The sequence below is a fragment of the Alosa sapidissima genome, chromosome 16 (assembly GCF_018492685.1).
Source record: "Alosa sapidissima isolate fAloSap1 chromosome 16, fAloSap1.pri, whole genome shotgun sequence".
Lineage (NCBI taxonomy): Eukaryota > Metazoa > Chordata > Actinopteri > Clupeiformes > Clupeidae > Alosa > Alosa sapidissima.
This window is the reverse complement of record NC_055972.1, coordinates 23,913,255-23,931,360: the sequence shown is the minus strand read 5'-3', so window position 1 is coordinate 23,931,360 and position 18,106 is coordinate 23,913,255.

Sequence of the window (18,106 nt, the reverse complement as noted above, 5' to 3'; positions counted from 1 at the left end):
GGGTAGGGTCTTAAATTATACTGGTGGCTCTATTACTGCAGCGGGACGGGTACAGGTCCTGAATGGATGGTTGGGATGTTCTAGTCATCTTCTCAGCTGTCCTCACCACTCTCTGCAGGGCCTTCTGGTTGGCAACAGAGCCATACCAGACTGAGAGGCTGCTGGTAAGGACGCTTTCAATGGCACCCCTATAAAAAGTGGTGAGGGCAGAAGGGGGAAGGTCAACTCTCCTCATCCGGCGCAGGAAGTGGAGGTATTGCTGCGCCCTCTTGACAAAGGAGGTGGTGTTAGTGGATCATGTCAGGTCATCTGTTATGTGCACTCGCAGGAACTTGGTGCTTTTCACAGACTCCACAGCGCTGCCATTGATGGTGAGTGGGGTGTGTGCCTTGTGTTTTTTCCTGTAGTCCACAATTATTTCTTTTGTTTTGTTGACGTTTTGTTTTGTTGAAGGTTATTCTTTTTCCCTTTATTTAACCAGAGGGGGTCATATTGAGACAATAGTCTCTTTTTCAAATGGTCCCTGGCCAAGAAAGGCAACACTAAATAAAAATAGAGAAACCTCATCAACAAAAAGACAAACAAACAGTGGACCAACAACAAACAGAACCATGCACACATAAACAGCAGCAAGCACCAGTTAGTACAGACAAAGAACACAAAAAAAGCAAACAAACAGAGCACACCACAATTACATAACAATACAACACCACCACACAAACCACACCACATTATACAGCAACATAAAGCACAACACAACACAACACCTAACAAGGACAAAAATGAAACACAGCGACAAACAAAATATAACACAAGAATAGCCTATAACATATAACAACCAAGACATCACAACAAGCAAAAAGCCACAAACAGTAAAAACAAGAGATACAACAGTAGCCTATGCGATTACACTTATAGCTGAAGGTCTCTGATACAGTACATACAATTTAAACTCATTTAGTGAGATAAAAGTGCTTAGCTTCAACTGTTTCTGCAGATCATTCCAGGTTGAAGGGGCATTATAGCGGAAGGCAACTTTATTGTTATCGCACCGGTCGATGAGCTGATGTACCTCCTCTCTGTAGGCCGAGTCGCCATCGCCACTGATGAGGCCCACCACCACCACCACTGTTGGGTCATCTGCAAACTTGAGGGCTCAGCACACAGCCTCAGGGAGATGTAGATATCCGCAACGGCGTCTGTCAGTTGGTCAGCACATTCCCTGAGCACACGCGGCCAGGTATGTTGTCAGGTCCTGCAGCTTTTCTTGGGTTGACCTTTAGTAGGGTCCTCTGCATGTCAGTTGGATTTTGATGAAGTACCTCGTTGACCAGGCCGGGATGGGCTTTTGTTGGTGTGGTGGTGCTGTTTGCCTCAAACCGGCTGAAGCAGATGTTGAGTTCATTGAGGAAGTCAATGTTTTCCTCGCACAGTGGGGGTGTGGACCTGTAGTCTGTGATTGACTGGATGCCTTGCCACAGGTGTCTGGGGTCTTTGGTGTCTATGAAGTGGGATTGAATTTTCTGTCCATAGGCACACTTGGCTGCTCTCGTGCATGGTTCAAGGTAGCCCTGGCAGACCTGAGAGCGACTTTGTCCCCGGACTTGAAAGCAACATTCTGTGTTCTCAGGAGCGCATGCAACTGAGAGCAGCACCTGGCATGATCACTTCCAATGACAGCAAATACACAATACAAGTTCTACATATTCAGCTGAAGGCTGCTTCCACTCCGCTGTGATAAGGCTCATAATAGAAGGTCATTCCTGCCCACTCCTATAACAATTTACAACTACTCTGCTGTGTGCCGCTGTATCAAAGAGTAACAAGGTTGTAGCAGCACCAGGGGCGGAGCCAGACATTGTAAACATTCGGGGCTTAGCCCATTTAATTTTTTTTTAAATAACCCCCTAACTACATAGTTCTCAGTAAAAATGTCAAGTTTTTTTTGCCTGAAATTGCACTGTGCCTATTTACAAGGGCATTGTTCCCACCTCTTTTGGGGTCAACCATCAAGTGCTGGACCTCTATAGAAAGCTGAGAACCTGTAGCTTTCGTAGGAAGCAGTCAAGATAACTGTGTGATGTACTGACAAAGAGCTACAGAGGCTAGAATATAGTTTTTTCTTTCTGCCGGATTACAAGCATCTCTGAACTGACCACATTTCAGCCCTCTAGGTCACTTGATATCCCTTAGAAACACAACTAAGTCCTAGCAACCAGCTGTGTGCAAAAGTTGATCAATATAGAATGAAAATATGAGTGCTTTAGACTATTATTTGCCAAGGTATGCCCATGCGTTTTGTAAAATGCCTATGGATACTCCCCATAGGACTTTTTGTTATCCAAAATGCATACTGACAATCAAATGCACATGAACCCCTTTGTGTAGAAGCATAATCCTGGTCTCAAATGAAAGGTAACACTTTGAGGTTTCTTGTGGACTATTTAGATTGTATGTCAGGTGTTCTGATATAGACTGACTACACAAAATATGGAATAATTACAAAAAAAGTCTCTATTTTTGCATTTACTTTGTTGGTTCAATGAGTGTGTATAAGATAGACTATACATCTGTACAACTAATATTGGATAATACAACATGAAGATTCAATTTCTATGGATTCTTGTGAATATTTCAGTACCCAATATGAGGCATCTACTTATTGTGCTGCAGCTACACTGCAGCCAGAAGTCAGGGTATCACCAAAAGCGGAGGAGGGGGAGGGGGGCATTTTGGATCAAATTTAATTGAGACATAATAAAATTAATCTGAGAATGTAAAGCACTATACAGATTGTACATGAAAAAAAGTTGTCATTTTTGGATTCCCAAGAGTCAAAGCTTTGAAATGGTGTATAACATTACTATGCTACATAGCATTATGGTGCATACAATTGATTTAGAATGTTGGGGGGAGGTGGGGGAGGGGGGTAACCGTCCCGCCGGCGGGACACTGAAAGTTATTTGGCTAAATAATGACTTTTAGTGAATTTTGTGTAAACTAATGGACACATTGAGACTTAAAAAATGTGAAACTAACATTCAACAGATTCAAGGTATCTGACTGGCACTACACTGTGACACAAAATTATAGTTTTGGGTCTTTCAAGAGGCAATATCTGTTCATATCTGTTTAGCATGTACTTAGTTAATTAAGCGTTTCTTATGGTTTGTATATTATAGTATTTGTTTATTTTCATTATGCTATTGTTTGATATGACATTATTGTTTATTATTGCTATTCTCCTTCTTCCTCTTCCCTGATCTCATCTGTGTGACAAATATATAGAATATCTTATATTATAATATACATAATATTATGATATAATTACAGTATGACCAGTCATCATGATACAAGGGTATTTTAGAAGGAATGCATTATCATCTTGACATAGGCGTTTCTAAATTATATTAATTTTGTAATTTAGCAAGATTATTCATAGGTTTCATCAGGCCCCTTTACACAGGTGCATAAAATCAAGCACCTAGATTATGAATGCAGACTGCATGGTGCTTGATTAACACACTTATGGAAAGGGCCCTTTCCTCTCAATATATCTTTGTAATGTTTTTTTTTTTTAGTTAATAATTAGTTAGGCAACCAAAACAACATAACATGACTTTTATATTTATGTGGACTCTTGGATTATAAGATCTGTGGTGGTGGATAGGATATCAACAAGGTTTTAAGGTAGGCTTATGCAACATATGACACTGAAAAGTTGACACTGTTAATGTTTTTTTCTGACATTTCAAAACAGTGTAGCCTAATTTATTACAAGACGAGGATCACTTTGTTTTGGGAGCTGGAATTTCATATTCTGCAGTAGGCTTAGCTAGCCTAATGAGAGTATTGAATTTGCCTTTTCCGCCGACGAACGAGGACATTTAACGTTAACGTTAAGCATTTAGGGAGCTAGCCAAGTAGCCTAACGTTAGCCTGCCTAACTGACAGAAAGTTCTTAACGTGAAATCACCAACCTGAAACAACACCATCCGTCAGTTCACTGGGCGATGCTGTTGCTTGAACGGAGCTGGGTGGTCTTTTGAAAAACGTTCTAATGTCCATAACGTTTCAACAACATGTACACAAAGTGTTTTATCACAGACTGTAACAGACAGTGACAGACTTCTGACCAAAGATTCTAGAACAGAGCGTACTTCATGCCTATGACGTAACTGATCTATCTTGCTCTGTTCTAGAATCTTTGCTTCTGACAGAGGCTTTTTGGAACACCGAAGCCATGACGTAGCGTTGTCAAGGCAGCATTTTCACTGGATCTAAACAAATCAATCTAACCATTGATAGCCCAGAGACCTGGCATAGATCGTGTAGCAAGTCAAATTATTTTTCAATATTGGGCTTTGAAAATAAGGGATATATTTCCTCAGTAATAGAGCATTTGGTGACATTTATAGAGAAACCGAGGGGAAGTTATATTGGAAATAAGAGTTGCCGGGAATTTAAAACACTAAAAAAAGATTCGGGGCTTTTGTAAAAAGATTCGGGGCTTAAGCCCCCTAAGCCACCCCCTAGCTCCGCCACTGAGCAGCACAGCTGTTACATGTACACTGAAGACAATGAGGCCTTGACTGGAGCTAAGAATGCTTTGTATATCAAATCTATCATGACCAGATTTACCCCATCCAGCAGGTCTCAGGTCAGCTCTTTGCCTCTGATGAAAATTTAGGCAAATTGGCAAAGTTTTGTAAAAGCACTCAGTATTACAATGTAACAACTATATGTAGGTACCCACAAATCCTACATAATGCAAGTACAATGATATTACCTGATAGTACATGTTGTTCAGAGGTGGAAAGTAACGAAATACATTTACTCACGTTACTGTATTGAGTAGTTTTTCTGTGTATTTTGTATTTTTTAAGTAGTTTATAAAATCGGTATTTTAAATTTTACTTGATTACATTTTGAGTGAAGTATTGTACTTCGCTACATCAAAAATCCCATCCATTACTTGAGTAAAAAAAAAAAGACTAACGAAAACGGAAAGGGAGAAAAAAAAAATCGCGCCCTAAACTACTAGCCTAGTGATAATGATCAGCATGTAGCCTACAACAGGACATGAATTAAGCTGGCGCCATGCAGTCTTTCTGAAAGTGATGGAGACTGGATCACAAAATGCATCAGATTAGCCTAACCTATGAAAGTGTATTTTCCGCTATTCCAATCGGTTGTCTCAGTTCGTTTTTGCACTAATGATTGCGGAGATATTTAAGCAAACAACATGGGATTTCGTGTTTTGACGTTTGTGCTCACCTTTCTTTGGAAAGAAGTTTATTAGCAGTTGTTTCCCCTCATTTTGATGTCTCTCTTTTTCCCTGTTTTGGCCTTTGTTTTTAGTAACCTGACTTGGCTTTCTTGGAGAAAGACATTGCACCAGCAGCAAAACAATTAGCGGTCCACTACAAGCGCTTGACTAAATAAACAAAAGAGAGACTACCTTATGAATCGTGCAGGCGGACTACACCATTTAGCTCTATAGCAAGGGAGAGTGAGAGTGACCTTACACAGTTCACTATGTTTTGTATACAAAATCCAGTCAGTCAAACTTTAAATTTCGTCTGACATTCATTTTGACATTTAATTTGGATGTTAAAATATTCAGGTAAAATAAATATATGGTGGAAATAAGTATTGAACGCTTATTTTCCCCCCCAGTAATTAGCCTAAACTTCCAGTGAGTCTATTAGAAATTTTCACCACACATTATATTAACACACATATAAAAAATCCAAACATAAGAGTTTTGTGTATTAAAGTGGAATGACACAGGAAAAAAGTATTGAACGTGCCTACTGAAATTTCTTCAATACTGGGTGGAAAAGCCTTTGTAAAGACAGCTTCAAGACATTTCCTGTATGACAAAACTTATTGGTCGCAGTATTAGGTCTGATTTTGGCCCATTGTTCTAAACAGATTCCTCTTGTGAATCCTGATCTTTAGTTACTTCCAGAACTATTTAATTGAATTGGCTGCCTACAAGTCTTTCTGGAGCTTTCTCCGAGTGGTCCTTGGCTCTTGGAATTGACTATCCTTCTGACTCCCTGGTCAGAAATATTACGAGGAGATCCTGTGCATGGCCGGTTGATGATGCAGTGATGTTTCTTCCACTTGCAGATAATGGCTCCCATGCTGCTTACTGGAAGATTCTGATGTTTTGAAATGCATCTGTAACCAGTTTCATTGATATGTTTTGCAACAATAAGGTTGCAAAGGTCTTGGGAGAGCTTTTTGCTTTTATCCATCATGAAATGTTTCTTGTGTGACACCTTGGTAATGAAAAACCTTTTTATAGCCCATCAATATGTAGGCTACTAACCAAGCTTATATTAATTTGCACAGATAGAAAGGATTACTACTCTCTATACAGATTCCAGCTCGTTCCTTCCCTTTCCTTGCCTTAGTGCTTTTTCTTAGCGTGTTCAATACTTTTCCCCTGTGTTATTCCACTTCATTACACATGACTCTACTTATGGAGTTGTTTGGATTTTTTATGTGTGGATTACCTGAGTTATTACTAATGCCTGGTGAAAATGTTGTGCCCCCTGTATTCCACTTTTCACGGGCTCTCTCCTTCATTGGGGCCCTATACTTCCCACTTTCCCCCCCAGTACGACGCCCTTTAATCTGCTGAACCTTCTGCTCGTTTCCAAATATAAAAAAAACTCTCTGCAACTCAATATTGGCCTGCCTGCCTCAGCTGCCTGTGAGGGGCTTTTCAGTTGTGCTGGATTACTGTTCACTGCAAAGCGACCCAAGGATGAGTGCAACTAACTTTGAAAATCAACTACTGCTCAAACTTAAAGGAGAACTCCGGTGATTTTTCACATAGATCTCCATTTCTCAACGTCCTTTTCAGGCAAGTACCTCCACTTGGCGGCCATATTGCAACACTTTTTGGGCACTTATCGTGCATCTATTTCAGCAGAAATGCGTGTGCGTAAGGCTTCACGACACCAATCTTGCTCCAGCAGCGAGATCACAACAGATGATTGGCACGATGTCTTCACAGCACACCACATGATTGGCTCAATGTATTCACATGTCGACGTTTTTCTGCGGAAGGGTTGTGATATGTGTAGACATATGATGTGTAGACAACTGCCATATTGGCGTTACAAACTAACCCCATGCATTACTATGGAGGATTTTTTGAGTGCTGTATCTCCTCATTAGAAAGTCTTTGGTAAAACTGGTTGTTCTGGTACCCCCCCCCCCAAAAAAAAAAGTAACTAAGTAACTTTTACTTAAAGTACATTTTAAATGAACTACTTTTTACTTTTACTTGAGTACATTTTCAGATTGGTATTTTAACTTGTACTTAAGTAATATTTCATCAAGGTATTGGTACTTTTACTTTAGTACAATATTTTCGTACTTTTTCCACCTCTGATGTTGTTACACAGGTTGTACCACTGTACCTAATTAGGTAGGTACACTGTAACAGCGACACATTAAAATAAAGTGTTACCCACAGGTATTTTGGTTAGTCACTTTGGAAAAAAAGATCTACCAAATGACTAAACAAGAACTACAATATACTATGTTGCACTATGCATGCCATGACAGTAAAATATATGAAAACTTCATCAACAAAGTTTTTCAGAGAGCCTGAGGCCACCAGCTCCAGTTAAACTGCTGCCATGTTGGGAAGAGATAAGATGAGTGCCCAGGCTTCATGAGTCAGGAACACAGTGTTAATTACAACAGACGCCCCATGGCTCTCCCCAGCAAATGGTCAGATCAGAGTCCTTTAACCCTGAGCGTGGAGGGACAATGGGATGAACTTATCCGGAAGGGAGGGTCAGTACAAAAAACAAAGTTTCCTGTCAAGACTAGCCTGGATGAACCCAGACGAATCTGCAAGACGAGCTTGCAGATCTGACTGGCAGTTCTTCCATTCACAGCTATTTCCAAAATATCTGAAAACCCAGGAATCAAGCACGACCACATATCCAGCATGGGACAGGTATTATGTGATGACAGATAGAGGAGTGTGGAATGAGGAGTTAGGAGCAATATTGAACACACAACCAATATCACTTCACCTTCACCATGTACCAGTTTAAATTTCATTTCACTGCTGAAGCATCCCCAGACCAATTCTCTTTTGGGAAGCAGCTTTGATAACATTTCCCTCACCATCATAACTTGCATATACATATACACAGGACTGTAGAGGAGACTAAACACAAGTAAATGCAGTTTATCCACCTCTGACATTTCAGAAATAGAGTTTAGCACCTCTCAAAAAAAGTTTATTCACCAATTGCAACTTTTAACAGTGAAAAATGTTACAGTGAAAAATCACACTGTATTATCCACATTCACAGTATGTACAGTACACTCATCAACAGTCTAGGAACCATTTAATATCACTGGTATTGTTATGAACATTGGACAATAACATCCACCATCATCAAACATGTTCTGAATGCCTTTTTTTAAAAATCTGATAGAATGGCACAGTCCACCTTACCGTGATCATATAGTTTAACTACTCTTACCACTACACCCCTGCATATGCCATCCTGAGATAGTTTGTCTCCTTTTCCTTAGCTTTCATTTTAACACATTGATGACACTTAACTTCACAGTCATTACCATGCAATAAGTGGGTAAAGTATCCTGGTAATCAGTGTTGAATTATGGTAACAGCAATACAATTCATAATGATTAAAAAATGACCTAATAGTTTCTAAACAGTTAATAAGTAGTAATCCACTATTTGTTTGGGCAATAAGTCTGTTACAAAATGGTAATGTCTTGGAGTTTATATGGAAATACCTTGTAGCAATGGTAAAATGTAAAGGTGAGATATTCCACTTAAAGGTGCAGTCAGGGATTACACATGAAGTTATGTTTGTTTGTGATTATGTTTAGACTTAAATTTATTAGCAGACGTTTTTGTGCAAAAAAAATGTACATTATATTTTAACTAAGGACCAAACAAAACACACCAGAGAGGTGGCTCACCCCTATCTTCAGCATTCCCAGAGAAACTCCACGCAGGGTTTCGTTTTTGTTAGGTGGACAGGCTGCCTCCACTTTGTTTGTTTCCAGTTTTCGGAGCTGCCTACAGAGACCGTTTTGTTGTACTCACGGAATGGGCAGCTAGCGGTCGTGAGGAGATGATTGCTGAATGTGACAAAAAGTGTCATGGGCTTGAAATCGTGTAAAATCCCTGACTGCAACTGTAGGTGTTCCCAAGCCATGGCCACTGTGTGGGAGGCAGATGTGGTCTGTCCAGCTGATCTGTTTGTAGAAGTCTTCTGCCTACTGCTACTTGTCACTCTCCCCATATTTACCCACAGGCATTTCTGTATGTGTGCTGGAGTGTGCATATGCCGCATGTATGCACTATGCATACATTATGTACTGTATACTACTGACTGATGTACAGTATGCATGAACATACCATTCCATTACTCTTTGACTCTCTCTGCTTCTTTTCCCTTCCTTCCACTCTGATCCCCACTCCCTATTTTTGCACCAGTCTGGCCTCAAGCAGAGAAATTAAATATTCATTTAACACTCAAAGTGCCAAGAGATGCTGTGTAGCATGGAGACTAATGTCCCATATATTGCAATGCTCATTTTTCACGTCTACCTTGTGAAGCTACCACCTACATTTCACATCATTGTTTTCTAAATCCGTTATGCCCACTGACCAGATACTGCACTTTGGCTTTGCAGGGCAGAGTTAACCTCATGACATCAAACCAAATGTTCAACATAGACACCAACATCCTTTTTGCTTTTTTAAATATACCTTTTGTATCATTTGTAAGGCTGTGGCATTTGTTTTATGTTGCACAGTTGATGGTGGTCTGATGATATGAGGTCAACTGATTAGGATAATGGATTTAAATGTTTTTTTTAATGCTAGGAAATCAAACTGTTTTAGAGAGTGGGTGCGCACATGCCTGACGAAGATCCAGGGTGATCGAAACGTTGCTATGTTTTTAAAGTAATAAAGTTTATTTTTGGAGCAATTGCAGTGTGCAGACCACACTTCTTCCACAATAAATTAAACTGTCTCATGTTTATCTCATGGATTGAAAAAATCCCACAGATTTTGAGATACATGTAAAGGAAGAAAGCACCTGCTTTCTTCTGCCATAAACTAACTTCAGTTTAAATCAGTTCCTTCTTGTTGGAAGATGACCTCTCATCTGGATCACAATGGCTGTATTCTGTTAAAATGCAACAGTAACCTCCTCCACAAAAACCCTCACACTGGTCCTGGCTCTTTCCTTTTTCTACACAACGTTTCTTCAGCACACAACGCACGGTCTGGTGCTCACATCTGATTAAGCTTCTCACTAAGCTTCAATAGCTTCAATAGCTTCATTATCATTTGAAACCATTTGAGACATGCACCTGCTAACCTGCTCGCAGTCTCCCCACACATGAACTTTGATGAGATTCCTGGTATTTATAGCTTTGGGTAAAGCCTAGGTAGGTTTAAATAGATTAGAGCACAATCCAGGTGACTCCCATCTACCAGCTGGTTGCCAGCTCCACTGATTAATCTCCTTAATAAATGAAGTCGCTAATTAAAGACCCAAATGCCTCTCTCTAAATATTTCTTAAAAGTTTTACTGCCTGTTGAGCAACAGGGGACAGGTTAGAAGTGTAATGTATCGTGGAGAGGGATTTGAAAGAGAGGGTGTTGAGTCTTTGAACTACTACCACCTAATGTGACATTGGTGACTTCAACCATACAGTTCAGTCCTCCAGAGAATTGATAGGCCATGGACCGACCCTTCAGACTTGTGAGAGCCCAACGAGTAATCATGAAGAAAAGAATTCAGCTGTGACTCTCGTCTCCTGTGTCTTCCTGGATCTTCTCCCAGCCTTCTTGTCTTGGCCTTTATTTCCTCAGGATATGGTTGGTCACATCAGGAATCTGGCATGAAAGAGCATTCAAATCACAAGCATCTTCCAGTAGCGTTTCACAGACTGGGAGATCTCATCACTCATTTGCTCTTGAAACTGATTAATTATGGAATAATGCCAGGTAATATAGCCTTGTCTAATGCATACTGCATACACAATAGAATAGATCTAAAAAAAAAAAACTCATCCATCACTGCAAATTATCATATTATATCTGTCACATCATATCATAGATCATATTTGTCACTCAGTGCAGATGACAGTCACTCTTGTGCTACTGCTGTGGAACAATGATACAAGTGTATATAATTTACTGTTGCTTCAGATTGATCTTCTGTGGGATTAATAGCCTAACCAATACAGGCTGTTTCTGTGTGTGTTAGATAGGCTATGTCACTCCATGGTAGCCTAGAAATCTAAACGCACCCTAGTCTAGCAACTCTCTGTTGGCTTGTGAGCTCGAAAAATTAAACTTCTATCAGGCCAATCAAATCGTGTATAGAGTCGTTAGGCGGGCTTAACATAATGATTGATGGCAGAGTTGCAACGGTTTGGCTTGAATTCCCTACTACTTGAAAACAAATAAGATAATGTTGCTGTTGGCGAACAGTGTGACACGAGTTAAGCTTTTATTAAGTTGGCAAAAGTTTGAACTAGCCAACTAGCTCCACTGGTGGGAAACGCATGGGACTCATAGCGCTGTCCTATTGCGTGCAGAGAGAATTTGAAAGACCGATTATCCCGCTCCTCGGACTGAGCACTGCGTGCCCTGGCTCGTCAGGCTAGCTCCATGGGCCTTAATGCCTTTAAACCTGTAGAGTGAATATACAGTACCAGATGTACTTCAGTGAGGCACTTTGTTTACATTTCCAAAGAATATGTATACCGGTATTCTGAGAGTCTGAGAGTATTTTCTCAGTAGCCTAGTTAGACAGTCTTAGCCAATATTAGCCGTTTTTGTGTCTCATGGCAGCCGTTTGCATTGACTGACAGCATAATTCAATTCTCACCCATCATGCTAAAGCACTGTGAGGACAGAGCATACTAATTGTGTCCTTTTATGAGGACATTTAGTCATTGTTTTGTTTTTCTTTCTGTGCTTTAATTACATAAGGACTCATTCCCAAATGCCCTTTTAGAATCCACATTAGCCTGTAAGTCTAGCAACAGATACTAAAAAAGATAACAATAAAGATATTTGCAAATATAGACGTTGTTCTTATTTGATTAGTAAACTCTTACACTACTTACTTGCTTACTCAACTTTATGATTAGTTTGATCATGTATGAAGCTTGATGAGTGCATAATCTTTAATCAATGGCTGCAGAGATGGGAAATTATTTTTCTATTCTGTTTTTTTTTTTTTTTTTTCACAACAGACAGGTTTTTTTCAGGACAGGTTTCCTCTCTTAGTATAATTACAGGCATTCATACTTCACACAATGTATCTTATTACTATCAAACAATCTAAACACTTCAATAATTTCTTTGTCTGAAAAGTACCCAGTTATTAAGGGAAGCTTTTCGAACATTCTGTCAATCACCCAAACATTGATTGGTAAGACAAATAAATGTCTGAAATATTTTTGCCACTGCCTTGGAAAACAAATCAGTAATGTACAAAAAACATCACTAAAACTTTCAGTAAAGCATCAGACTTTAATTTATGGCTTATTAGCCATTGAGGAGATGACACTATTCAATCAGTTTATTCAATCAGTGTTCGTCCTAATTAGGATGAGTTTTGCCACTGTAGAAATGCTGTTGCTTAGAGAGTGCTTTCATCTACCTTCTAAAGAATATTCAGGTGACCTTCATTCAGGTGACCTTTTGTGCGTATGAGTGTTCACACCATGACAAGGTGGGTACTCACTTGCTCTGTCCATTCTTATATTCTAGCGGAGACTTGCTGTACATTGCTAATTTCAAAGGCATTTTTATAGCATATGTTATGCTAAAATACTCCTATGTTTATTGAAATAATTTATTAAATGTGTAAGAAAAAATATAATGGCATCAAAATATAATGAAGTCTTGTAGTAGAGAGGCACAGGGATATTGTATCTATGTGTTTTTTTACAATAAAATAGCTTTCATTGTAATCTTCGTAATTATTGGGCAGAGCGGTATAGTATCAAATTGGGAAACTGGGGAACATCTAAAAGCATCACATTTCTTATCAATCTACTGCAGGCTTCTTGTGTCAGGGAAAAAATGATGTAACAAAAGTGCAACATAAGACATACTGATGTGACAATGCCTACATGGCAGAAAAGAAGGCTTGTAGCTCTTGAAAGATGGTCGGATATGTGCATTTATATTTCATTCACAGCTAATTCAGAAAGTGTCACTATGGGCGCCATATCATCAAAGGGAGTTTTGTTTTTGGCTGCCTCAGGGGATTTTATTATGATTGTGATTAAATTAAACTTTGCCAGCATGTACTTGCAAGGCAGTCAGATGATTTTTGCATTGTTGGTAAGCTAAGCAACAGTTCAGAAATTCACCAATATATCTAGTATTACTGCTACCTTTTTTGCTTTATTAAATTGTAGCTACACATCATGAGCCATCCCTGGCCATTGAATGCCGTGGTAAAATACATTAAAATGCATGGAGTGTGAGTGGGTGTTAGGGAGAAAACCTGTCACTGGTGTAGCCTACACACCAGCAGATCACCACTGTGTTTGCTGTTGCACTGTAATTGGCTGGAAACCATTCCAGTTAGTGCCACTGTTTTAGAATTACAAAATTGACTAGAAAAACATACTCAAGCTCCCGAACAGGGGCGCGTTCCCCAAAACCATAGTTGCTAACTAAGTTAGCAACTTTGTTAGTTGCAATGCAATTCCCCATTGCCAACCAACAAAGTTGTATGGTTTTGGGAAACACGCCCCAGGCTAGCAACCTTGCAAAAGCTTGACCTTTATCTTTGACCCCACTTAAGTGTCAAATCCAAGGGGGCGGTACAGTAGTGTAGTGTAGTGGTTAAGGAACTGGGCTAGCGTGCAGTAGCCTGAAAGTTGTCGGTTCAATTCCCAGCTTCCACCATTGTACCCTTGAGCAAGTTGCTCTGGGGACAATGTGATCCCTTGTGATATAGCTGACATATGTAAGTCACTTTGGTCAAGAAGTGTCTGCTAAACGTAATGTTAAGTAAAATCAAACTATTGAGTGAGAATGCAAATGGGGCTCTAAAAGATCATTCCCACCATGGTCCTTTAGGGGCTCTGTAGAAACGTGTGCACTCACATTTCCTAATAAAATATTCATGAATGCACAAAAAATGTAAATAACCCGAATAGACAGCTATACAGCTAGTGTTATTGAATTATTAAACATCATAACCATAATAATTATAATCACCTGTATTTATAGAAATATGACAGCTTATTTGTCAATTGCTGCAGGACCTGCTTCAAATGCATCAAATAAAGCTACTGTTCAGGACTGCATTACCTTCATGACCCTGGTGAAAGAGTGTACTGTGACAATGTACAGACATATATTCATGATGGGCACTCTGTAACAAGGAAATGCACTTCTGTTTGGTCAACAAGTGTATGTGTGATGTCTGTGTAAGTCATTCATCAATCATACTGTATTGTCATTGGTCTGGATTTGTTTAAGTGCCATTGTGAACCTAATTCAAATAGTGTGAGTGAATTGAAATAGCTTGTTCTGTCTTCAATAGACAATCACTTTGCCTTAGAAATGGTTTCCTGTTATGTAATTATTTTTGTTTTGAGACCCTTTCTGAGTTTGTGAGAAGATGAATTTGTCTCAGATCAGAAAGCATGCTAATTGCACCCTTCAGCTACTAATTGCTAAGAGCAGGGGTGGCACAGCATTTCCTGCTGGAGCTGGAATTCTAGAATGGAAAGGCATTCTAATGTAGATAGCGTATGTAAACAGGTAAAAAAAGGTAAACCTGTACAGGAAAACTCATACAGTTACATGGTAGGAAGGGATCATGACATTATTCACACTGACAATTACACTGATGGTTCACAACTAACAATACATTCCTACAGGCAACTAAAGCATCAGGCACACAAGGGTCATGGAGCCTGAATGAGGACAATTAAAACATTAAGTAAGCAGGTAAAAGTGTGGCCTGAGGGAGCCTCCGATGCTCTTCAAGACTGCTTTGACACAACAGACTGGGAAATGTTTAAGCAGGCAGCCACTTACAACAACCGGACAGACATAGAGGAGTATACAGACACTGTAACCTCTTACATCACCAAGTGCATTGATGATGTGACCCACACAAAAGACATCATCACTCGGGCTAACTGGAAGCCATGGCTGACAGGGGATGTCCTCAGGCTGCTGAGGGCCAGGAACAAAGCCTACAGAGCTGGGGATGAAGCTGGCATGAGAACAGCGAGAGCCAACCTGTCCCGTGGCATCAAGGAAGCAAAAAAGGAATACACTCACAAGATAACCACCCACTTCAAAGACGGGACTACAAGCCCGCGCCACAGAGCTGTGAGAGCAACATCCCTCTGCTCAACAACCTGAACCGCTTCTTTGCTCGCTTTGAAGCACAAAACAGCACCTGCCCACAGAAGACCCATCCCCCTCTACATGAGCAGCCCCTGTGCCTCTCTGCCGACAGCGTGAAGAGGACACTTGCTGCTATCAACACCCGTAAGGCAACAGGTCCAGACAACATCCCAGGTCGTGCGCTGAAGGACTGCGCAGGGGAGCTTAAGGATGTCTTCACAGACATCTTTAACACTTCCCTGAGGCAAGCCATCGTCCCATCATGTTTCAAAGCTGCCACCATCATACCTGTGCCGAAGAAAACTGCTCCATCCTGCTTCAATGACTACCGCCCTGCGGCACTGACACCCATCATCATGAAGTGCTTTGAGCGGCTTGTCATGTCACATATCAAATCCATTCTCCCCCCCACCCTGGACCCCTTCCAGTTTGCATACCGAGCCAAGCGGTCTACAGAGGATGCAATCTGCTCTGCCCTCCACCCAGCCCTCACCCACCTGGAAAAAAGAGACTCATATGTGAGATTGCTGTTTATAGACTTCAGTTCTGCATTCAACACCATAATACCACAACAACTCATCTGCAAACTTGACAAACTGGGACTCAGTACCTACCTCTGCAACTGGCTACTAGACTTCCTCTGTCAGAGGCCTCAAGTAGTACGTGTTGGCAACAATACCTCAAGCAGCATCACACTGAGCACAGGGGCCCCCCAAGGCTGCATGCTCAGTCCGCTGCTCTTCAATACAGGTTGGAGACTCAATACAGGTTGGAGGTCGACCATCTGACCACGTGGTGCAGGGACAACAACCTCCTGCTGAACGTCAGCAAGACCAAAGAGATTGTTGTTGACTTCCGGAGAGGTCACACCCAACACCTGCCACTGACCATCGACGGTGCTGTGGTGGAGAGAGCGAGCAGCACCAAATTCCTGGGGGTGCACATCAGTGAAGACCTCTCCTGGACCACCAACACTGCATCACTGGCAAAGAGAGCTCAGCGCCGCCTGTACTTCCTGCGGAAACTCAGGCGAGCAAGTGCTCCACCAGCCATCATGACCACATTCTACCGAGGCACCATTGAGAGCATCCTCTCCAGCTGTATCGCTGTGTGGGGCGGAAGCTGCACTGAATACAACAGGAAAGCCCTGCAGCGCATAGTGAACACAGCTGGAAGGATTATTGGTGCTTCACTCCCCTCCCTGAAGGACATTTACACCACCCACCTCACCCGCAAGGCGACCAAAATTGTGAGTGATGCAAGTCACCCCGCTCACAATCTGTTTGATCTACTGCCCTCTGGGAAGAGGTACAGAAGCCTGCGCTCCCGCACTACCAGACTCACCAACAGCTTCATACACCAAGCTGTAAGGATGCTGAACTCTCTCCCTCCTCTCCCCCCTCCACCCTCAGCTACATAACATCCTGGACATTGGACCCACAAATGGCCGCCTGCACTACTCCACTTGCACACTTGTACACTTTACAACTTGTTGTTGTTGTCCTGAAAACACAACACTTCTGCTGCTCTTACATAACTTGCACCACTATGCCACTTTCTTTCTTACTTAGGTCAAACAGAACTACCCAAGCCTTTTATTGGCCTGACTTTGCACTAGTATTTTATTGACTGTCTATGCACAATTTCAACCAAATTTTGCTGCTCTTATTTTTTTCATTATTATATGTGCCCTCTTATTTACTTATTTACTTACTTTTTTGTTTACTTGAATGTTATGTTTGTCTGTGGACTTAAATTGGTAAAATATGTCTTGTCTTCACCGTGGGATAGTGAGAAACGTAATTTCGATCTCTTTGTATGTCTGGAACATGTGAAGAAATTGACAATAAAGCTGACTTTGACTTTGACTTTGACTTTTAACAACACAAACACAACAACCATGAACAGCCAATGCTTACTTGGAACAACCCCCACTGCACCACAATACAAAGATGACTGACAAGTATCCTGTGTGCACACGCACAAAATGTCTTCTATGAAAGATCACAAACATATCTATTATGTTTTTTTTTTTTTATTACACAGAATGAGATGGCCAAGCCCCCTACAGACCTCGATATGCCTCATTGACATTATGAAGAAGATTGATGACTGTGGGCGGCAGTGGCTCACAAGGTATAGGAGTCCTCCAGCTAACTGGAAGTATGCTGGTTCGAGCCCAACTCCTCCTGACCCTGTCGAAGTGTCCCTGAACAAGAAACTTAATCCCAGTGCCCCCGATGAACAGGTTGGCACTTTGTATGGCAGCCCCCGCCATTGGTATATGGGTGAATGTGACGCATGACAATGTAAAGCGCTTTGGGTGCTCGCAGGAGTTGAAAGAAGCGCTATATAAATGCAGTCCATTTAGGACAATTGCCATAATGCATTATGTAATGTTATTGTCACAGGTAGGAGAAAGACCCTTTTCGTTGGTTTTATACAAATTGGGTACCTCCTTAATGTTAAATGAATACTTTATGAAAAAGGGGAATTCCAACATTGTGTTACTTTAAATAACCAACCAACCCAGGCTGTGGAAGAGAATAAGCATTTATTAAACTGGGGAGTCATTTAAATCATTTGGGAAAAAATGTTCAGAAAACAGTATCTGATGGTCTGCCACTGGAAAATACTATGCAACAATGAGGTCATGTAACATTTTTTAAG